Consider the following 21,454-nt stretch of genomic DNA (forward strand, 5'->3'; position numbering starts at 1 on the left):
AATCCAGACCTCCTGCATGCCAATGCAGTGTATCAGCCAGAAGGCCATCTTTTCTTTCTACACATTAATTGCATATCTCACCTAGGTAACTTTCCTAGATTCTGACCGGCATACACAGACTAGTGTACAGTAATAGAAGATATATTGAAAGTTGCAGGAAAAAATGCTCTGATATAATATAGTATTTGACAAATGTTTTGTATTTGCAGTGTTGTTGCAGCTGTGTTGGTCCCAGAATATTAGAGAAACAAGGTGGGTTAGATAATATATTTTATTGGACCAACTTCTGTTGGTGAGAAAAACAAGCTTTTGAGCTTACACAGATCTGGGAAAGGTACTCCAAGTGTCACCACTATATACATGGTGGAACAGATTGTTTTGCCTTAGGAGTCACCATGTTGTAAGAGACTATGCAAGGTGAAGTTGGTGCTGTGCATATACTAAAGGGGGCAGAGTTAAGGTTTTGTGTGCAACCTTTACTTTGTTATTTCCCGGTTTCTGAATGATGCAACTGTAACATTCTCTTCATGTATTTTTCTTGATAAATATATACTGTACATGTCCTTCAATGGGTTTTTATACACAGCAAGGCTCTAGTATACCCAAGGTGGCAAATATTTAAGATTAAGATTTTCTCCCCCCATCATCACCCTTTGAAAGATTTCAATCTGATTAGAGCCCCATTATTTTAAAATTGTCCCTAATCCACTGCAGTGTGAATTGGCAGGGTTTCCAAATATCTCTGTATACTCTTGCTTCTGATAACATCTCAGATGGAAAGAAGGAACATAAAGAGAAGGTGGGAAGATGAATAATTTCCACATGCATTCTCCAGAGAGGCAGCTTATTCAGACAAGTAATGAGCACAGGAAGAGTTTCTACACCGTCCTGTGATCAAGTGCAGTGAACTGGAAGGTTTATGCTTAAATAACTTGTCTCTGACTAGACTGGGTTGCTATTTTTCATCCCTTCTCTCATCATTAATTCATTTCTCTGCCCACTCTTTTTTACCTTTGGTTTTAGTTTGGTCATACATTTGTTTTCCGTATTCGCTGCTATATTGCTGTTCTTTTGTCACTCCACCCCCCAGCCTTCCCACAACAAATTTTCACAGCAGCGGAGGAAAAAAATTCTGCTTTCTTCTGATGCTCAAGCCTTTAAACCACCGTAACCCACACAGAATTACAGACATCCATCTATGCTTGGCATATAGTCAATGCTAGAGTATTCTACTCTTGCAAACAAGCAATGGCCAACAATTCTTTGTCCTCCTAAGTGGGCCATTAACAAAGGGAAGGAACAGAGAATTTTCCCTTTTTACACTTAATTGTGCTAAGAAGATATAAATAATTCCCATATATTGTGTGATTTGTATAATCAGATTGAACCTTGTAAATCTAGGTAGCTGGCAAACCCAGGTACTCCAGAATTTCCTCATTATTAATTGCATTGTCCTACCTTCTGTACTGGAACTATGCTTTGAAAAAGAAGAGGTTGAACCTTTTCGCAAAACAAAGCAGGTGTGTGTGAGTGATGATTTTGGAAATTACATAAAGAATGTAGCATGGGTGAGGATGTATTCTTACATTTTAAACAGCTGCTGCGTCTTATCAGATAACTCTCCCTAGCCAGATGGTATGGAGTTTTATAACTCTTAAGACATTTCCATTCGACTAAGCTCTCACTAAGGTGACCAGTCTTCAAACCCTGAAGGTAGAGATCTAAATTGCAGAATGAGTGATTTTAGTAGTGTGCAGGAGAATCAGACTTGCTGTTAGGAGCATTAAGAATCAAATTTCTTCTCACCCAAAAGACTCTTTGATTAATATAATGCCAGGTGACCAATAAAAGGTTTTGCTTTAAATTATCCTCTCTAGGAGCTTATCACATACATCAGCTTTCAGATGATCTGTTTTCCTCTTGCTGATGCCAATGCTGTAGCAGTTAGGGAGGACAGAACTGCATCCTAATCTTCTTCCAGGTTTCTAGCTCAGATGTGGGTGGCTCCACATATGTTTGCATTGAGTGAAAATGTCTCTGATTAGAGACAAGTGGATATACTAAAAGACATAAGCTGGCATTCACAGCAGGAGTAGGGGAGCACAGAGGACTTGATGATATTAAGGATGATGCCAATACAGCATCAGCAATGTGCAGAATAATAGAATAAGGAGTGGGAAAAGGCCAGAGGTAAACAATAGTAGGGACCAGAGAATATATTGGGTTGTTTGCTTCAATATTAATGTTATGGTCTAGTGAAAGGCAACATTGGATTGTGCACAGGTAAGGAGGAACCTCCTCTGTTCTCTTTGACACTGACATTGATTTACTTGATTAAGTTACTTAACATTTTTGTGTCCGAGTTTCCCCATCTGTAAAATAAAGATGATTTACTGACTTATCTACCTCATAGGAATTGTGAGATTTAATTACTTAATATTTGTAGGGGGTTTCAGGATATAAAGTACTAACTAAGCTCTAAGCACCAGTGTTAAGAGTGTGTTCTTCTCTTGCTCCATTCATGTTACTTCTAGCAGTGTTATCTGGCATTAAGCAAACAAATGGAGAGGAGAAATATTGCCTTGGTTTACTTTGTTTGCCAAACATCTTCAAGAATTAGGAAATGAGAAGAGAATTGGAGTGGACAGGATCAGGGCAGAGAACAAATGCGATTGTGCTCTTAGTTTAAAAAAAGTTCTTGATTAGACATTTTGATTTAAGATCTAATAAGCGTATTGTGTGTTTCATATATTGGAAAGTTCATGGAACTTTGGCCATAAGTTCAAGTGACTGTAGGGCATGAATTGATGAAATAATATAGCACAGTGCTTCAGAATGTGATTTCCCACTGACTTGAATGGGCTGGTTTCCCCAGTGTTCAAGGAATGAAAGGAGGCACAGGGAATGAGACTGTGGCTATCTATTACCTGTGCCGGTCCATCCTGAACAGTAGGTCACAGAAGTTATGGTAGACAAGATTCAGTGGTATCTTAGGGCTACATTACTAAAGGAGTAATAATAATTATAAAACCTTTAACAAGAATAAGCAACTGGAATACAAGAAAAGAAAACAGTTATTCTGAGCAAACAAGGCAGTTTTATAAAGCCAATTAATGCTTTGAAATTAGCATACAATTCATTTTTGTAAAGATATTGGCCAAATTCAGTCCTGCTGTAATCAGGTCCAACTCCATGGACTTCAATTTAGTTACATCTACCTTGTGTACAACAAGACAGAACTTGGCCTGTTTTTCTATTCATGTCTAGTTTTGAACAAAACTTGATCCTACAAAAGGCAAAAATCCTTTTGACTTAAGTGGGCCCTTGATGTGTGGATTGGACATCTAAAGCAACATTTTAGGAAGGATTTTCCCCCCCCGTCCCTCTTGTGCTGTCCTTGAAGCAGGAGAATTGGTGGCACTGATTCTGAAGGCCAACTCTGGCCCTAATCCAATTTAGTGCTGCTGACCGACCACTCTATGTTCCACTGAAGATGCAGGGTCCTTAATGAACTCTACATTAGTAGAGGATAGGTACAGCATAGCAGAGATCTACCAAACATCCTCCCTTCCCTCAATATACCCCCTGCCTCCTTCAATGCACCCCATATGCTGGCATATTTGTGCTTTGTGGAATCCTCCATATCATTTATTTACAGATTACTGCCTCTTTACATCATCTGAGCAGTCACCATTAAACCATGAGAAAATCTGGCCATAAGATAGATACACCTGACAGGGTTACTTTGTCTAGGGTTTAGATGCAGGCGCATCAAAACTTCCCTGTGACTTGCATTGTGACTCCTGGTACAGGTCACTTAACTTTTCCATGCATTGAATTTGCTCCCTTATAAAACGGATGTGATAAAACTTATCGCATAGGGTTGTTGTGATGCTAACTTAATATTTGCAAAGCACCTTGAGGTTCTCTGCTGAAAGATGTTAGAATACCATGAAGGTATACAACTTTATGCATGTGAGTAGTTCCACGGAAGCCAGGGAGAGGATTTAAGTGCTTAAATTTATTCATGTGCTTAAGTGATTTGCTGGATTTGTGCCTAAATGTAAAGAATGATCATTATAAAGTCCTATGCCAAACTAGGAAAGATTTCAAACACAGTGAAGGACTGAAGAAAGTTACAGAAACAATCATCTTGAAATATAGAAGAGGAATCCTCTTGAGAGATGAGCAAAATAAAATTGGAGCTGGATTTATTGGAGTAAGTATAAAAGAAGCAACTCAAAGCAAAAAAAGAAATTATATGACTAGACCATGTTCAAAATCAGAGAGTTGGAGTAAAAGACCCTGAAACCTGACCTAGAGGAAAAAGTTTCTTGGGTTAAAGGGTAAACCATGGCTTCGCTGCTAACATTGCCAGCTCTGTGCCTAACCCAACTCTAACAGATATTATTGGGATGTGGATCATGCACTAAAATTGGTAGGTTTTGAGATGTGAATCCCTGTTCATAGGAGCTGGACTGAGACCCCCAAATGTATGTCACACAAGCCACCAAACAGCTATGTGCGACCAAGACAATGGTCACTCCCAATCATCTTGTATTCAAACCATTGACCTAACAATGGAAGGCTCTATATCCTGTGGCCAATATCAGGAAGCCATCCAAGATTCTTGTTAGTATTTCTTCTTACTTCCAATGTTTCCTCAACTCCTTGCTTTTGTTTGGGGGAGTTTGCTTATTTCAGTCATTGTTACATTCTCTGCCTCGCTCCCATCTCGCAGTATTTATCTTATTGCCATCTGTGTGTGTGTTTGCTATTTTTGGTAGCCTTTCTGCTCCCTGCTGAGACTCATAATTGTTACTTGGCAGATTAATACTGGCATGTAGAATCATTACTCTGAACTTTTCATGAGCCCAATTAGCAAACAGCAGTGGTATTGGGGGCTCCACTCAATTGGACCCCCTGAGCCACTCTTCACCCATGTGCAAATTTGCAGGGAGAGCAGCATAATTATAGTTTTGCATAATTATAAATCATGTTTGCCTATGGAGAATTAATTCAAGAGATGCCATTATCATTTGTAAGAGGTTACCTTTCCAATGGAAAGCAGACAAATGTTTATGAAGGTACACTGAATGGGTTCAGTAAATACATTAATATGCATAGTTCCCAATGTGCAGCACAGAGAATGTTCAGAGAGATAATCCATCTAGGTGATGGGATGGAACTAATGACACTTCATTTGCTCTTAGCTGTAAAGGCAAACCCCATTCCCAGGAGTGGCAGCAACACATACAGAGGTTATGTAAAGATTGTGAGCCAAATCCTCAACTGCTGCAAACTGGCACATCACCACTAGAGTCAATGGGGCTATGTTGAAGTACACTAATTGAGGGTGTGATTCTAATTGTATTTTAGTTTCACTGCTATCAATGCAGCTGATTTGGGTGGGTGTGTGTAAGAGGGTGTATTTAATTTTTTTAACTGTTTGCATTTTTGTTAACTTTTGCTTAAATAATTGTATGACTTTAATAATGGTAACATGGGTGGTTGGGAGGGTCAAAAATATTGGGCCTGATTCTGCTCTCACTTCCCCCAGTATAAATCAAAAGAAACTCTGCTGAAGTCAATGCAATTACAAAGTAATTAGAGTGGGAAGAGAAAACGGCCCACAGAATTATTTGTAGAATTCAAAATGTCTCTATTTGGGCTTGTGAGAGTCTGTAGAAGGGATACATTTTTTATTGCACTTTATCTTTTCTCCAAAGAGCTAAAATTCAAATATATTTCTAGATTTTTTTATATGTGTATTCCTTCATATCACCATGTGGTATGAGCATCTGCTTCATTCAGATTCTACAGTATTTTTTATGCAAAGGTATTTATATCCAGTGACAAGAACTCAAACATCTTTTATTATGTGCATGTACAGTGCCTAGCACAGGTTCAACCCTAAAATCAGATTAATTAATTGCTAAACCATTATTGTGGTTATTGGCTAATCATGATGTTTGGCTGGCATAAACAAAAAGTGGCTCCAGGATTAAATGTGAGGCATCTTCATTCCCTACTATTAGATTTTCTATATGGTTGTGACCCTCCAAACTTGTTCCTGTAGCATCACTGTTATCACGTGACATTCCCTGTCTACTTAAGTACAGAACTATAAGCAGACACTCCAGGTTGCTTAACATGTTTGTTTCAGCTGTGGTGGCCTGCAGCTAACCTTGTGGATTAGAAGGAAGAAACAACTAAATGCTATTTGTTTGTATATAGCCTGGGGAATTATGGAAGGTCAAGCTACACTTGGGAGTCAGGAGAAACGCAGTACTTCTTCAAGTAAACCTCAAAGCCCAAGAGGTCTTTGGGATTAATTAGGTCAATTATTGAACCCCCCCCCCCAGCTGAATCATAGAAGATGATGGGAAGAAATTAGTGCCATCTCCCTCCTGCATTCACAGGAATCAGTTCAGCTGGTGGGATATGCCCACTTGATTTTAAACAATCTTAACTCTCCAGAGCAGTGGCTCTCAAACTTTTTTACTGGTGACCCCTTTCACACAGCAAGCCTCTGAGTGCAAACCCCCCCCCCCCAAATTAAAAACACTTTTAAATATATTTAACACCTTTATAAATGCTAGAGGCAAAGTGGGGTTGGGGTGGAGGTTGACAGCTTGTGACCCCCTGAGGGGTCCCAACCCCTAGTTTGAGAACCCCTGCTCCACAGGGATGTAGATGCCACTCAAGGTGCATGATGCCATCCTAGAGCATTACAATGAGGTCATTCCCCTCTGCTGCTAGTCAGGAATTTTTCTGAATAAATGGGTTTTTGTTGGAAAATAAGAATTAGTCAAAACTGAAACGTTTCATGGGAACATATCAGTTTTGATAAAACTTGCATGGGGAAATGGTTTCTCAGGTCCAGGGTACATATTGCCACTCTAGAGCATTACAACTGGGTCACTCCCCAGGCTTTTTTCCTTCCTGGTTTTTACATTCATTTTGTTAAGCTCTCTCTTCTCACAATTACTTTGCTGTAAAGTGTCTTTCTCCAGAGGCTTCAATCGGCTTTGCTGGTTCCAGCACACATACAGAGAGTGACTGAGCAAGTCAGTGACCTCAAGTATACTTTGCAGGTGAAACAATGATCACTCCACTTCAGAAGACAAAGATCCCCCCCCACTCTTATGCCTCTCCAACACATTCCACTGAAACAATCCTAAAACTGGCTCTCTACCAGAAGCTCTAATTACTCACACTGAAAACATTTTCAATAATCTGCTACAGTGCAAAGCATTCCCTCCCCCACTATGTGTGATTAACCATAAACCCTTTCAAAGAGAGAGTCACTGGACTGGAAGTTTAGGGCTGGAGAGGTTTTGAAGGTTAATTGCCAATTATAGAAAAAACTTTGTTAAAAGGGAGAAAAAAAGAGCAAAAACTGAAGAGCCCAATTTAAACAAAATCCACTATTTCTCCTTTGCACCAAAGCATTTGCGTTCTGAACCTTGTTCAATTGGGTCAGCATTGTTTAATTTAAATGTTGGAGGTTCTGTGAAGTTTGGAAACACACACAGTGATGATGAGGAAAGTGCTTGAAGAACCCAAAGAAAATGTCACAGTTCAAGGGGAGATGATCTGCTGTGCCCTTTCCACATTCCTGCTGATTGCTATAACTGTGGGGTGAATTAAGATAATCAAATGCACAGTTTGCAGTAAAACTGCCCCTTCTTATAGGTGTCAAGAAAGTATATGTTGACTGACACCATTTCAAAATACAAGTCCTATGAAAAGCATTAAAGCTGACCCAAGTTCCGGCATGTGACAGAAGAAATGGATTGTGGTTTGTGGGTATGAAAAGGTCATACAACAGGAAACCTTTTAATACTTCTGATCCTTTGACTGAGTCACTCAATAAAACTGTGTAAACGTTTCCTAAACAAAGTCTTAAATGTTGATCGATATTCCTCACACATCACTTAAAAGAATAATGATTAATGCCAGCTTGAACTCACTGAACCAAAAGGAGAGAACAGCTTATGAAACATTTCTTTTAAAGCATACATCTCTGTTAAGTCTGCTATCCCACCACAGTCTTACTTGACCTCAAAAGCTCAGTGGGTTAGATCTGGCCAATATTTGAATGAGAGTCCACATAGGAAACTCGAGCTGTTGGGGAAAAATGGTCCTGGGGGTTCAGTAGATAGCACATTCTGCTCTGAGTTAATACTGAGTCCATTCTCAGGTGCTGTCTATTGTCTAAGAAAAAAATAGAGGTCCTGATCTGTGGTTGTTAAAAATCATCTGGCACTTTTCCTGAGGGTAGGAGGTCAACACCTAGATCATCACTTGGGTAATTACATTCTGCGTCCTGAAAGTGTTGCTGTGGGTTGAATTATACATGGTGTGCTTCTCCACTGGACCATGCTTCCTCTTTAAAGGAAGACTTCTGTTGGTTACTACCTATAGAGAAACCCATATAATTGCTTGCAAGAGCAACATTAAGTTCGATACTAGACAAGTGCTTCCTCAGAAAGTGTTTTTCCACCAGCCTGAGAGCAGCAGATGCTTTGCCTGTCACAGTGGGCAGAGAAAGGATTAAATTGGAGGCTGACCTTCTACAGGTGTACTAGACTACAACCTAGCTTTCAATGTGTGCAAACTGGACATTGTACATTGCATGACCTATGGTGGAACAGAGCCTTTTAATACTAACCCGCAACCAGGTAGATATTGGTAGAACCCAAGCACTGACTCTAATCCTTTCATCTAATTAACAATAGTTTGTTTGCACATGTAAAACTTCTGTTTGCTTTTTGTAAACATTATAGGGTGAGGCTGGTAGCATTACCTATGACTAATGTTGCCCAACACTTCCCATTCTAAGACCCTGCTTCCAGTTGCTTATAACTTTAGCTGTATAGGCTGAATTTTTCTTTGCCTAGTGTTTGCCTCAAGTTGAAGTTTTTTAGAAAGTTTCAGCCAAAACAACTAAACTATTTCTAAGAATAAGGCTATAGAAAAAATGTTATTTTTCAATTAAAAAAAAAATCCAGTAACCTTTTCTTTGAAATGCTGTAGTGCTCTATGATGGGGTGTGTACACCACACTAGCAGTGACTGAAAAGGTTGGCTGATGCCAGAGGACAATTAGGACACCCGGTGGCACCTGGAGGGTAGGCCAGGCCCAATTTAGTATTAGGCCCAGCTGGGGAGGAGCTGGGAAATTAATAAAAGAACTTTAGGGCAGCAGGAGGAGAGAGTAGGCCCTAGGAGCCTTACCTGAGAAGGAGCTATGGTAAAAGGCTAGGACAGCTACTAGAAAATCATTAGAGCTGAGTGAGATCCTGTGGTGAGCCCTGACAAAAGGGCAAGACCCCTGAGAGGCAGCCCAGGGGGTCAGGCTCCTGGAGTAAAGAGACTTGGACACACACAAAACCTCCAGAGAGGCAAACAGGAGCTGGGCCTCTAGGGCGAAAGCTGTGGGAAGTGTTGCCTGATAAAAGAGCTTGAAAGCAATGAAGAGTGTGGAGGAATGAGTCCAGAAAGGGGTTGGGGAAAATATCTTAGAGACAGACTGAAATAGGAATTATTCCAGGGGGATAGCAAAGAGTCTGAGGAAGCAGAATTTAGCTGCTTGTTACAGGATCCCTAGGCTGGAATCCATGCTAGAGGGAGTGGGTTCTCCTACCAGCCACTGATGAAGGTGACATGAAAGCCCTCTGATACAAGAAGTGTAAGGACTATTGAGCCTAGGGTCAGGATGAAAACATGGCATGAGGTTGTTGGATTATTGTTTGGGGGATCTCTCTGTTACCCTAGAAGGGAGGGACTATATGTTAGAGGGTAGAATCATAAGAAGGAGACTAATGCAGGGCTGGGATGTCTGTCAGCTGAGGTGGGGGGCAGAGAAGGAGAGCCTGCTATGCCATGCCCAACTATGAGGGGGTGCACTGTCACTCTTCTACATGCCCCCAAAACTTTGGAAGAACTTGAAATTTTGAAGTGGTGTCCTTTGCTGTTCCGGTGAAAATTTGTCTAAAGTAGCCAAGTTATAAGCCTTTGAGCATCTGTAATCTGAAATTTTTCAATAGAGGGTTTTTTTTGCATGATGAAGCTAAAATCTCCAAAGATTTGTCCTCACTGAGCATGCTACTTCCCTTCACAGCTCCTACGTATGACTGTTCTGCATTTGTGCTCTTCCTGCTGAGCATTCTCCATCCCCTCACAGCTGCTCTGGGCCAGGGTGGGGCCAGACACCATTACTAGGAGCAAGAAGCCCATCTATCCTATTTTCTTAAGGACCCTTCCCCCCGACCCATTAGCATCCAGGCAGCATAAAGCAGGAAGCTGCTTGACTTGAATGCAGAGAGGACAAGATCTGGGCTGTGAGGGGAAGGAGTCAACTGGGTCAGGGAGCCTGGTGAAACTGGGACTTGTTTGTGTGTGTAGAGAAACAGGCAGTTGTGTGAGAGACACTGAGACCAACTGGGCAAGGAAACTGGGATTTGGAGGCTGGTGGGGGTGAGGAGGTGGATTGGTAGTGGTTGAGCAAGTATAGTGGGAGTAGGACAAAGAGCCTAGGTGAGAAATTATGGGACTGGGAAAGAGACAGGTTGGAGGAGATGGAGCAGAAGAGCCTGTGTCCACTAAAGCACACTCCCCTCCCGAGCCTGGAATGGGACCCAAGGTTGCTCAATCTCACCATTCCTCACCCCTCAGCAGATATCTGTGAAACCCCTTTGCACAGTGTGTTTCATCCCCCACTAATGCTGGTTCACACAGATGACAACCTACTACTGTTATCAGTTACTCTGTTAGCTCAAGAGGAAGGGGCCTGGCTGGTGGATCTAAAGTATCTAACCCTGATAATTTGCCATGTTGGTAATATGATGCCTGATCCTGGAATTTGTTTTTGGTTTTTCCATTTGCTTTTTTTAAAAAACAAAACATAGGAAATTACACACACCAACAAAACAAAATCCTTACATTAAAACAAAACACTTAAGGGGGCAAAACTGAAGCACTTAAATTACGAAATGCCAGAATTGTGGTTCTCCATGCAACATAAATTTGGCCTACAGTGCATATGAGTTACAATATCATGATCACATACTATTTTTCCCATAGGATGCCTTCCTCATTTAATGCACAGGATGAACTTGTAGTGAAGGAAGCTGTTGTCTGTAGGACTCCTGCTTCATTTTTTTTTTTTTTTTTCAGAAGTTGGAAAGTGCATAGTGAATGAGGCAGGGGATTGTAGGATCAAATAGGATGATATACAGTTAAGCATAGGCGGCTGGTAGGAAGGCTGGAGGCTGTGCCTCCCCAAACAGCCAGGTGTGGCCCTGCCCATACTCCACCCTGAGGGCCTCGCCTGGGCAGTGCCACAGGGCTCCAGGGGCTGGAACCATGCTGCCTGCCTTCCTGGGGCTGTGGAGGCTGCAGCAGTGCCACCATGCACTCTCTCCCTCCTGGCGCTCCAGGGCTGGGGGCAGGGGGCTGCAGTGCTGCCACAGCAAGTTCTCCCTCCCAGTACTCCAGGGCTGTGGGGGACTGTGGGCACTAGCCAACCTGGGGTGGAGGCCAGCGGCTGCAGTGTGGTGGGGCTCTGGGGTGTGTGGAAGGGGCAGGACCTCAGGTGGAAGGGGCACGGCTGGGGGCTAGCCTCCCCTAGCCAGTGGTTCATGCACCGCCCATGCAGTTAACACAGTTGAATAGTGCACTGGAAACAGGATTCTATCCCTTCCTCTTCCACACAGTTCCTATGTGATGCTGGGGAAGTCATTTAAACCAAACTTTTCACAGGTGATCACTAATTGGGTGCACCTCATCTTCTGGGTATTTGACCTGAGACACCTGCGTTTGAGCACTTACAGCTGTAACTAAAGTCAGTGGGAGCTGTGCTTTGAACATAGAAAATACTATGTAGTGCTAAGAACTCTGAAAATCAGGTTCTAGGCATCTCAAAACAGGCACCCAGAACTAATGGATACCATTTGAACTTAATCTCCCTATGCCTTCATTCCCCATCTGCAAAAAGGGGATTAATACCACCCCATACCTTACAAGAGTGGTAGAAAGGTAAATTAATTGTGAAGCACTCAGATACCATACTGATAAGTGCCAATGAAAAGCACACAAAGCTAATCGTTCTGTCTTTAGAGCAGTTTTTTAATAGAATACAGTAAATAAATCATGGAGCCACACATTGAACTATGAGGAGAAAACAAAATATTGAGTAGCTGCTCAATAGGTTGATCCTGTGCACTGAATAAGGTGGGATCCTGTGGAAAACACAGTATGTGATTAGGTCATTAAAGACTGTATCATAATGCATATGCACAAAGGGGGCAAATTAAGGCTATAGAAAATGCTAGAATTAAGGTTGCTTCTATCTTTTGAGTGCTTGACCTTGCAACCTTAATAGTTGATTAATGTTTTAGTGTGTAATATTCACATACATTTACTGACAAGCAAGTGTGCAGTAGCAGTTTGTTTCATAGATACTCACAAATTCATATGATTGTTTTTATGTTAGTTTTGTTACAATGAGAAGTCTCTAATTCAGTACTCCTACTCCCTCTTTGCAATCTTTGCTATATCTTGCATCATAATTTTCCACTTTACTGGTGAGAGGGACATTACACACAGTGTACAATACATAGCATCTCTTCTCTACCACCATCATAGTTCAGAAAGTATTCTCTCTACACTTCAGGCTTTATGAACAATTACTGGGGACACATAACAGCCTTTATCTTGCTAGTACTTCCATATCTACTCTCAACCAATTGCACATTTTATTTACAGTCGATTAAATTTTCTTTTACCCCTTTAATTTTTTTAATCATTCTGAGAAACAGATTATTTTCCCCTTCACGAAAATGTTATATTATTAAAGTAGTTTGGAAAATTAGCATATTCTGTAAAGTCATCTCTCTCCAATCCTCACCACCCCCTCTCCTTATCCTTCATTAGATGAAAGTGAATATGTTAAAGTGACCTGTTAATGTTGGGTCCTGCTGTGGTCTATTGGTACTTCTCAAACCTCCCATAAATGTTTTAACTGACTGTTCACTTTAACTATACACAGATATGGATGAACTATTATGAATAATACCTAGGGTGTGACTACAAGTTAGACACGTGTGGCTGGCTTGTGCCAGCTGACTCGGGCTCACTGTGCTCAGGCTGCAGGGCTTTTTAATTATGATCCAAGAGCTCGGGCTGCAGTCCAAGCCCCAAAGTCTACACTGCAATTAACCAGCGCCTTAGCCTAAGCCCAACCTCCTTAGCCTGAGTAATCTGGCATGGGCCAGCTGCAGGTGTTTGCAGTGTAGACATACCCTTAGTGCACAGCAGCAGGGTCCATGTGGCAAGCTAGTTTGCTGTAGATTTACACCCTAGTTGGCCGTGCACCAAGTCTCCATATAGACAAGCCTTTAGAAAAATACACAATGCTTAATGTATTAGGGTGGGGGCTTTAATTCCTAAAGACAGTAACTCTACAATTTTTTGAAATTTACTTCATCTTAATTGTTTTAGAGAACAGCAGAGTCAAGCACGTGCAGCTGCTTTCAAGTCACACCATATGCTTTCCACAGAGAGCAACAAGTGAGAAAGGAACTGAGAAAGACATTGATTTATTAATGAAGGCAACACAATCTTCATGTTCCTGTGTTTAGTAGTGAAAAGAAACATTGACAGACACAATTTTTTTTTCAATATGAGCATTAGGGAAATGCCATTGGGCACATAAAGTTATCCCCTAGAAGCATGTACCAACACAAAGTTAGATACAAAAAGCCATCCCTGCCCCAGGGGCACTGGAACAGTTTTTATAGTAGGGGTGCTGAAATCCACTGAACAAAACTGTAAAGTATTTGTTTGCAATTATTAATGCAAGCTGGGTGTGCTGCCACATCCCTAGTTCATAGAATATCAGGATTGGAAGGGACCTCAGGAGGTCATCTAGTCCAACCCTCTGCTCAAAGCAGGACCAACACCAACTAAATCATCCCAGCCAGGGCTTTGTCAAGACAGGTCTTAAAAACCTCTAAAGATGGGCGGAGGGATAGCTCAGTGGTTTGAGCATTGGCCTGCTAAACCCAGGGTTGTGAGTTCAATCCTTGAGGGGGGCCATTTAGGGATCTCGGGCAAAAATCTGTCTGGGGGTTGGTCCTGCTTTGAGCAGGGGGTTTGACTAGATGACCTCCTGAGGTCCCTTCCAAGCCTGTGATTCTATGGAGATTCTACCACCTCCCTAGGTAATCCATTCCAGTGCTTCACCACCCTCCTAGTGAAAAAGTTTTTCCTAATATCCAATCTCAACCTCCCCCACTGCAACTTGAGGCCGTTACTCCTTGTTCTGTCATCTGGTACCACTGAGAACAGTCTAGATCCATCCTCTTTGGACCCCCCTTTCAGGTAGTTGAAAGCAGCTATCAAATCCCCCCTCATTTTTCTCTTCTGCAGACTAAACAATCCCATTTCCCTCAGCCTCTCCTCATAAATCATGTGCTCCAGCCCCCTAATCATTTTTGTTGCCCTCTGCTCAACTCTTTCCAATTTTTCCACATCCTTCTTGTAGTGTGGGGCCCAAAACTGGACACAGTACTCCAGATGAGGCCTCACCAACGCCAAATAGAGGGGAATGATCACGTCCCTCAATTTGCTGGCAATGCTCCTACTTATACAGCCCAAAATACCCTTAGCCTTCTTGGCAAAAAGGGCACACTGTTGACTCATATCTAGCTTCTCATCCACTGTAACCCCTAGGTCCTTTTCTGCAGAACTGCTGCCTAGCCATTTGGTCCCTAGTCTGTAGCAGTCTATGGGATTCTTCCGTCCTAAGTGCAGGATTCTGCACTTGTCCTTGTTGAATCTCATCAGATTTCTTTTGGCCCAATCCTCAATTTGTCTAGGTCCCTCTGTATCCTATCCCTACCCCCCAGCGTATCTACCACTCCTCCCAGTTTAGTGTCATCTGCAAACTTGCTGAGGGTGCAGTCCACGCCATCATTAATAATTGTGACAGACACAGACCAGTGGGGTACAGGAGTCTGGTAGAGGGCAAATATACTGGTCACTGGATGAGTAGTTTTCTGTTCCCTGAGTGACCAGAGCAGGAGCTGCACTAGAGTAATCAGGAACCTGCTAGAACCAGTTAAGGCAGGCAGGCTAATTAGGACACCTGGAGCCAATTAAGAAGCTGCTAGAATCAATTAAGGCAGGCTAATCAGGGCACTTGGGTTTTAAAAGGAGCTCACTTCAGTTTGTGGTGTGAGTGTGAGGAGCTGAGAGGGTGTAAGGAGCTGAGAGGGAGAGGGTGTGCTGCTGGAGGACTGAGGAGCACAAGCGTTATCAGACACCAGGAGGAAGGTCCTGTGGTGAGAATAAGGAAGGTGTTTGGAGGAGGCCATGGGGAAGTAGCCCAGGGAGTTGTAGCTGTCATGCAGCTGTTACAGGAGGCACTATAGACAGTCCACAGGGCCCTGGGCTGGAACCTGGAGTAGAGGGCGGGCCTGGGTTCCCCCCAAACCTCCCAATTGACCTGGACTGTGGGTTCTTCCAGAGGGGAAGGTCTTTGGGCTGTTCCCCAACCCACATGGTGAATCTCTGAGGCAAGAAAATCCACCAATAAGCGCAGGACCCACCAAGATAGAGGAGGAAATTTGTTACATAATCTAGAGGATGGTTCCAGCACTTCTGCCTCTCACGGGGAGATTTAGTGCTATCTGTTGGAATCTGGTCATCCATATATTGACTTTCTATCAAATAGAATGGTGTCTTAATATACATTGGTAGGCAAGATGGCTTTGTGACATTTTGTAATGATTAAAAAATGCTCGGTTTGTATGGACATTAAAATATCCAAAACAACCATTAAAGATATTGGGGATACATAGTTATACTCCTGTAGTTTTTTAATTTTTGCTTTTAAAATGTGAGAAACTTTGATTGTATGACTGAAACTAGAGCATAAAATAGTCACAATAAAAGTTAAACTACTTGAAATTTGGGGGTTAAGGATTGTTACCGTTTACCCTGAGTGGTTAGCCAATATTTAGAATTTTTTGGGTTGTTTCCATTAGGAGCAAACATTGATAACGGAGTCAGGGATTTCTCTGATGCAACCCTGGTTCTTTACAAAGAAATTATACAAAGCTGTGTTTCCTGAACACTGTAGGAGGGAAAAAAGGTGAAATAAAGCTGGAAGCACCATCTTTACTCATAGTTCTAAGCCTTATTTTTAGCCAGCACTCTGTCAAAAAAGCTCAGTCTCTTCACTTTTTTTCTCAAGACTACATTTCCAGTGCTTCTGTTGTTGTTGTCTTCTTAGCTTGTTGATTGGTTCTCTCTGCCTGGTCTCTAGGTACCTCTGTCGTCTTCTGATACAAACACATACACTTCCCCCACACAGTACCCAGCAAAACCCTTCTATCCACATATATCAATTTCTGACCAGCATTGCATGTGGCCTAGAATTGCCAACCCTCCTGGTTTCACCGGTAGTCTCCCGGAATTGGGCTCTATCTCCCGGAGGCTACTGAAGCCAAACGGGGAGATTTTAGGTTCTAAAAGTCCGGCAGCACAGCAGGGCTAAGTCAGGCTCCCTGGCCCTGCACTGCTCCCGGAAGTGGCCGGCAAGTGTCTCCGCACACTGCCCATGCCCTGAGCGCCGACTCCGCAGCTCCCATTGGCCAGGAACTGCGGCCAATGGGGGCTGCAGGAGCAGTGCCTGAAGACAAGAGCAGCGTGCGGAGCCCCCACATCCTCAGGAGCCACAAGGACTTGCTAGATGCTTTTGGGAGAGGCATGGGCCCAGGGCACACAGGGCGCCTGTCTTAGCCCTGCTGCGTCACCAACCGGGAGCCACCCGAGGTAAGTGCCACCCAGCTGAAGCCCTCACCCCTCCCACACCCCAACCACCTGCCTTAGCCCAGAGCCCCCTCCTGCACCCAAGCTCCTTTCCAGAGCCCATACCCCTCACCCCCTCCTGCAGCCCAATTCCGTGCCTAAGCTCCCTCTCTGAGCTGCATCCCACACCCCCTCCTGCACCCCAATCCTCTGCTCCAGCCTGGTGAAAGTGAGTGAGGGTGGGGGAGAGCAAGCAACGGAAGGAGGGGGGATGGAGTGAGTGGGGCAGAGCCTCAGAAAATGAGCAGGGCAGGAGCCAGGCCAAGGGTGTTTGGATTTGTGAGATTAGACAGTTGGTAACCCTTATGTGGTCTGTGTTTTGGGTGGTGACTCCTATTTCAGCTATCTTACTTCAGAAAGGAACTTAATTGCTTCTTACATTTACGTTGAAAGAAGTCAGCTGTCACCCCTTCCCAGCTTTAACAAGGTTTTACTCAACTGCCAGCATAACAGTATTTTCTATTGAACCCCAAAATGTGCCCATTTGCCACATAGTGAGTTTTTCAGCTGTGATGAGCAGTTTTTAAATCCAAATGTACCCATTCAAGAAAAATTGACTTCAAAATGCAAAATTTGACATTTAATTTCTGCTGCTGTCAATTAAAAATGACATATAATTTCATAGGAAAGAGAAGTCTGAGAAGCCCCATATCTTATGAAATGAGACAACTGAACATTTTTGTGTAATTTCCTGGAAAATATTCATTAATTTTTCACCGTTCTGCCTAAAATATCTCTTGCTTCAGTGATCAAGATGAACTAAGTACATTTGTGAAGCTATAAAAAAAGAAAAGCATCAAAGCTAAGAAGCTCCATAACATACCAAAATTTGTGCTTAGAACACTGCATCAAATATGGACATATAAAACTCTCTTTGACTTTAATGGTAGTTCCATGTGTGCGATTTTGACAGTATAAGACCATCAACACAACTGTGATGGTTTGGATAAAATATCTGACCCTTCACTCAGAATTTGAAGCATTAAACCATGAACCTTTGATTTTTGGGGGGAAAAAACAAAAGTTCTGAACAAATTCCCATTAGTAAGGACTTCAGTAAGCCTTTTGAGATAGTCCCACATAATATTTTCATAACCAAACTAGGGAAATATGGGTTTAAATGAAATTACTAGAAGGTGCACAACTGATTGAAAGAGCAGTCATCAACGGTTTGCTGTCAAACTCGGAGGACATATCAAGTCAGTTCCCATAGGGATCTGTCCTGAGTCTGGAACTATTGAACGATTTGGATGATGTAGTGGAGAGGATGCTATAAAATTTGTGGATGACACCAACTGGGAAGTTCTGCAATCACTTTGGAGGACAGATTAGAATTCAAAGTGACCTTGAGAAATTGGAGAATTAGTCTGAAATTTAATACAGGTGCAAAGTACTGACTGAGGAAGGAAAATCAAATGAAGAACTACAAAATGAGAAATAACTGGCTAAGGTGTAGTACTGCAGAAAGGGATCTGGAGATTATAGTGGATCACTAACTGAAGAAGCCAACAGTGGGATGCAGTTGCAAAAAAGGCAAATTTCATTCTGGGATATATTAAGGGGAGTATCAAATGTAAGATGTAAGGTAATTGTTCTGCTCTACTCGGCACTGGTGGGGCCTTTGCTGGAGTACTGTGTCCAGGTTTGGGCACCACGCTTTAAGAAAGATGTGGAAAAAATTGGAGAGAGTCCAGAGGAGAGCAACTAAAAGAGAGGAAGGCCTGGTCTACACAAGAAACTTAAGCTGAAAAATCCAAACCCCTGAGCAATGTAATTAAACTGGCCTAAGTCCCTGTGTAGACAGCGCTAGGTCAGTAGAAGAATTCTTCCGTCGACTAGCTACTGCCTTTCATGGAGGTGGATTCCCTACACCAAAAGGGGAACCCCTCCTGTCAGCATAGGTAGTGTCTATACTGAAGGGCTACAGTGGTGCAGCTGTGCCGCTCTAGCATTTTAAGTTCTGATAAGCCCTAAGAAAACATGACCTATGAGGAAAGTTTGAAAGAACTGGACATATTTCTTTTAGAGAAGAGAAGGCTGAGGAGACACACACTAACAATTTTCAAATATTTAAAAGGTGGTTGTAAAAAGGATGGTGATCAATTATTCTTCATGTGCCCTGAGGATAGGTCAAGAGGTAATTAGCTTAGTTTTCAGCAAGGGATATTTTGTCTACTGAAGCACTGGGACAGGTTCGTTGGGAGGTTGTGGAAACCCCGTGACTGGAGGTTTTTAAGAACAGGTTAGATAAATACCTGTGAGGGATGATTTAGGTATACTTAATCCTGCCTCAGCATGGGGATGAACTAGATTGCCGCTTGATGTCTCTCTATATTTCTATGATTCCAAGAAAGTGGGTGACAACATTCTGAGTCACAAAATTATCCCTGCATTTTCAATTGTATATAATAATCTTCAGTTGCTGTATTCCACCCTACTAATGGCTGCATTTTAAATGTGGCTGAGGTCATTCTTTTACCTATTTACTAACTGGTCCAAAAATATTTTTGACAAAATTTTTCATAGGAAAAAGAAAACCAAAATATTTTTGGTCTAAATTGTCCATGGAAAAATTCAATACCAAAAAACTTCAGCTGAAAACAAAACAAAACCCAATTCAGATGAAATTAGAAATATTTTGATTTGGAAATGCTGTCAGCGTTCCTCATCAGAGCTGTAGTTTGGGTGCTTCGTGCTCCCATTCTTCTCTCTAGGCTGGGCTCCATAATTGGACTACATCTCCCATGATTCACCATGTCTCTCCATTTGGGGTGGGCAGGTAGTTCATCATGGGAGTTGCTGGCATTCAATTTTTTATTTCTATTTGACAAATCTCAAAAGGACTGTAAGATCCAGTCATAGTTATGATACATTTTCAGAGCTGTGTTGAGGCTCCCAAGTGTGTAATGGCCTAATGTAGTTCAGGATTGAGATAAACTGAAAATGCTGCATAGGAGCCTTCCAGGAATGAACTAGCTAAGTGTCTGTGATCTCTAAAAATTCCACTGTCCTCATTGTGAATCTCAGTGAATGATAGAACTCCTTTATAAAAGACCTGACCTGCTCTTTTTTTATGAGAGGTGCGGTTTGATAACTCCTCGTGCCTTGGAAAAATTGATTACGGCATTTTATGTGTACTGTATACTGCACTATGCCTGGCTCTAGCCTGCAGTATCAGTAGTTCACTTTCATATGCATAAAATTCATCCCCTCACTTTTGAAAGTTTTTTCTACCAAGACGGTAGTCACACGTCTGAGTGGCTTGTTAATTATAATAAAGCATCTGAGTTGTTTAATTCTCCAGTGGCATAATTCTAGTGTAATCAGTTTCAGGAGAGATACAGAAGCTGCTGATCTTTCTTTTCCTCACTCCGTGTGACATTTGTTTTGATCCTAACACATACTCCCGTGCCACTGTGATTGTTTCCTACTTCATAAAACATCTTAAATTTAAACATAAGTGACACTGACTAAACCAATTTAGCGATGTTCAAACACACCCTTTGGCACAAATGAGAAAAGGACAATTGTACTTTAAACTGTGTTTTTTATTCTCACTTCAGTATAATTTTCTGCATAACTGGCAATTAACCTTCAATACCTCTCAAATTGGACTGCAGGGAGGTTACTAGTGGAGTTCCTCCAGGATTGGTTTTGGAACCAATCTTAGTCAATATTTTTATAAATGACCTTTGCACAAAAAGTTGGAGGAGTGTGGCAAAAGAAACTTGCTGATGATACAAAGATGGGAGGCATCATAAATACAAAGGAAGATCGGAATATTTTCCAGGAAGATCTGGATGACCTTGACGGTTGGAGTGACAGAAATGGGATGAAATTCAATAGTACAAAATGCAAGGTCATGCACTTAGGGACTAATAACAAGAATTTCGGCTACAAGTTGAGGGCTCATCAGATGCAAGTGACAGGAGGAGAGAGACCTGGTTGTGTGGGTCGTTCGCCAGATGACTTTGAACCATCAATATGATGCAGCTGCAAAAAAGGCAAACGTGATCCTATGATGTATCAGACAAGGAATTTCCAGTACAGAGAGAGAAGTATTAATGCCATTGTACAGGACCCTTGTGAGACCTCACCTGGTCACCCATGTTCAAGAAAGGTGAATACAAACTAGAACAGGCACAAAAAAGAGCTACTAGGATGGTCTGGGAATGGAGGGCCTATTTTATGAGAGAAGACTGAAGAGCTTGGCTTGTTTAACCTAGCATAAATACATCAGGGGGGATATACACCAGGAAGGGTGAAGAGCTATTTAAGCTAAAAGACAATTTTGGTACAAGAAGAAATGGGTATAAACTGGCCATGAACAAATTCAGTTTGGAAACTAGAAGAAATTTCTAACCATCAGAGACCAGCCTCCCAGTTGGAGTTGTGGAGGCAAACAACGTAATTAGTTTGAGAGAAAGCTAGACATATTTGAGTGGGATTGTATGATAGACTTGCTTTTGATGGTTGGGGGCAAGGCTCAGCAGCCCAGGGTGTGTCTTCTGTTTTTTGTCTTATGTTCCAAAAGCTCATGATTCAGGGCTTTAGCCAGTTATCTGCAGGGG

Source organism: Terrapene carolina, unplaced genomic scaffold, assembly GCF_002925995.2.
Source record: "Terrapene carolina triunguis isolate 2854851 unplaced genomic scaffold, T_m_triunguis-2.0 Scaffold96, whole genome shotgun sequence".
Classification (NCBI taxonomy): domain Eukaryota; kingdom Metazoa; phylum Chordata; order Testudines; family Emydidae; genus Terrapene; species Terrapene triunguis.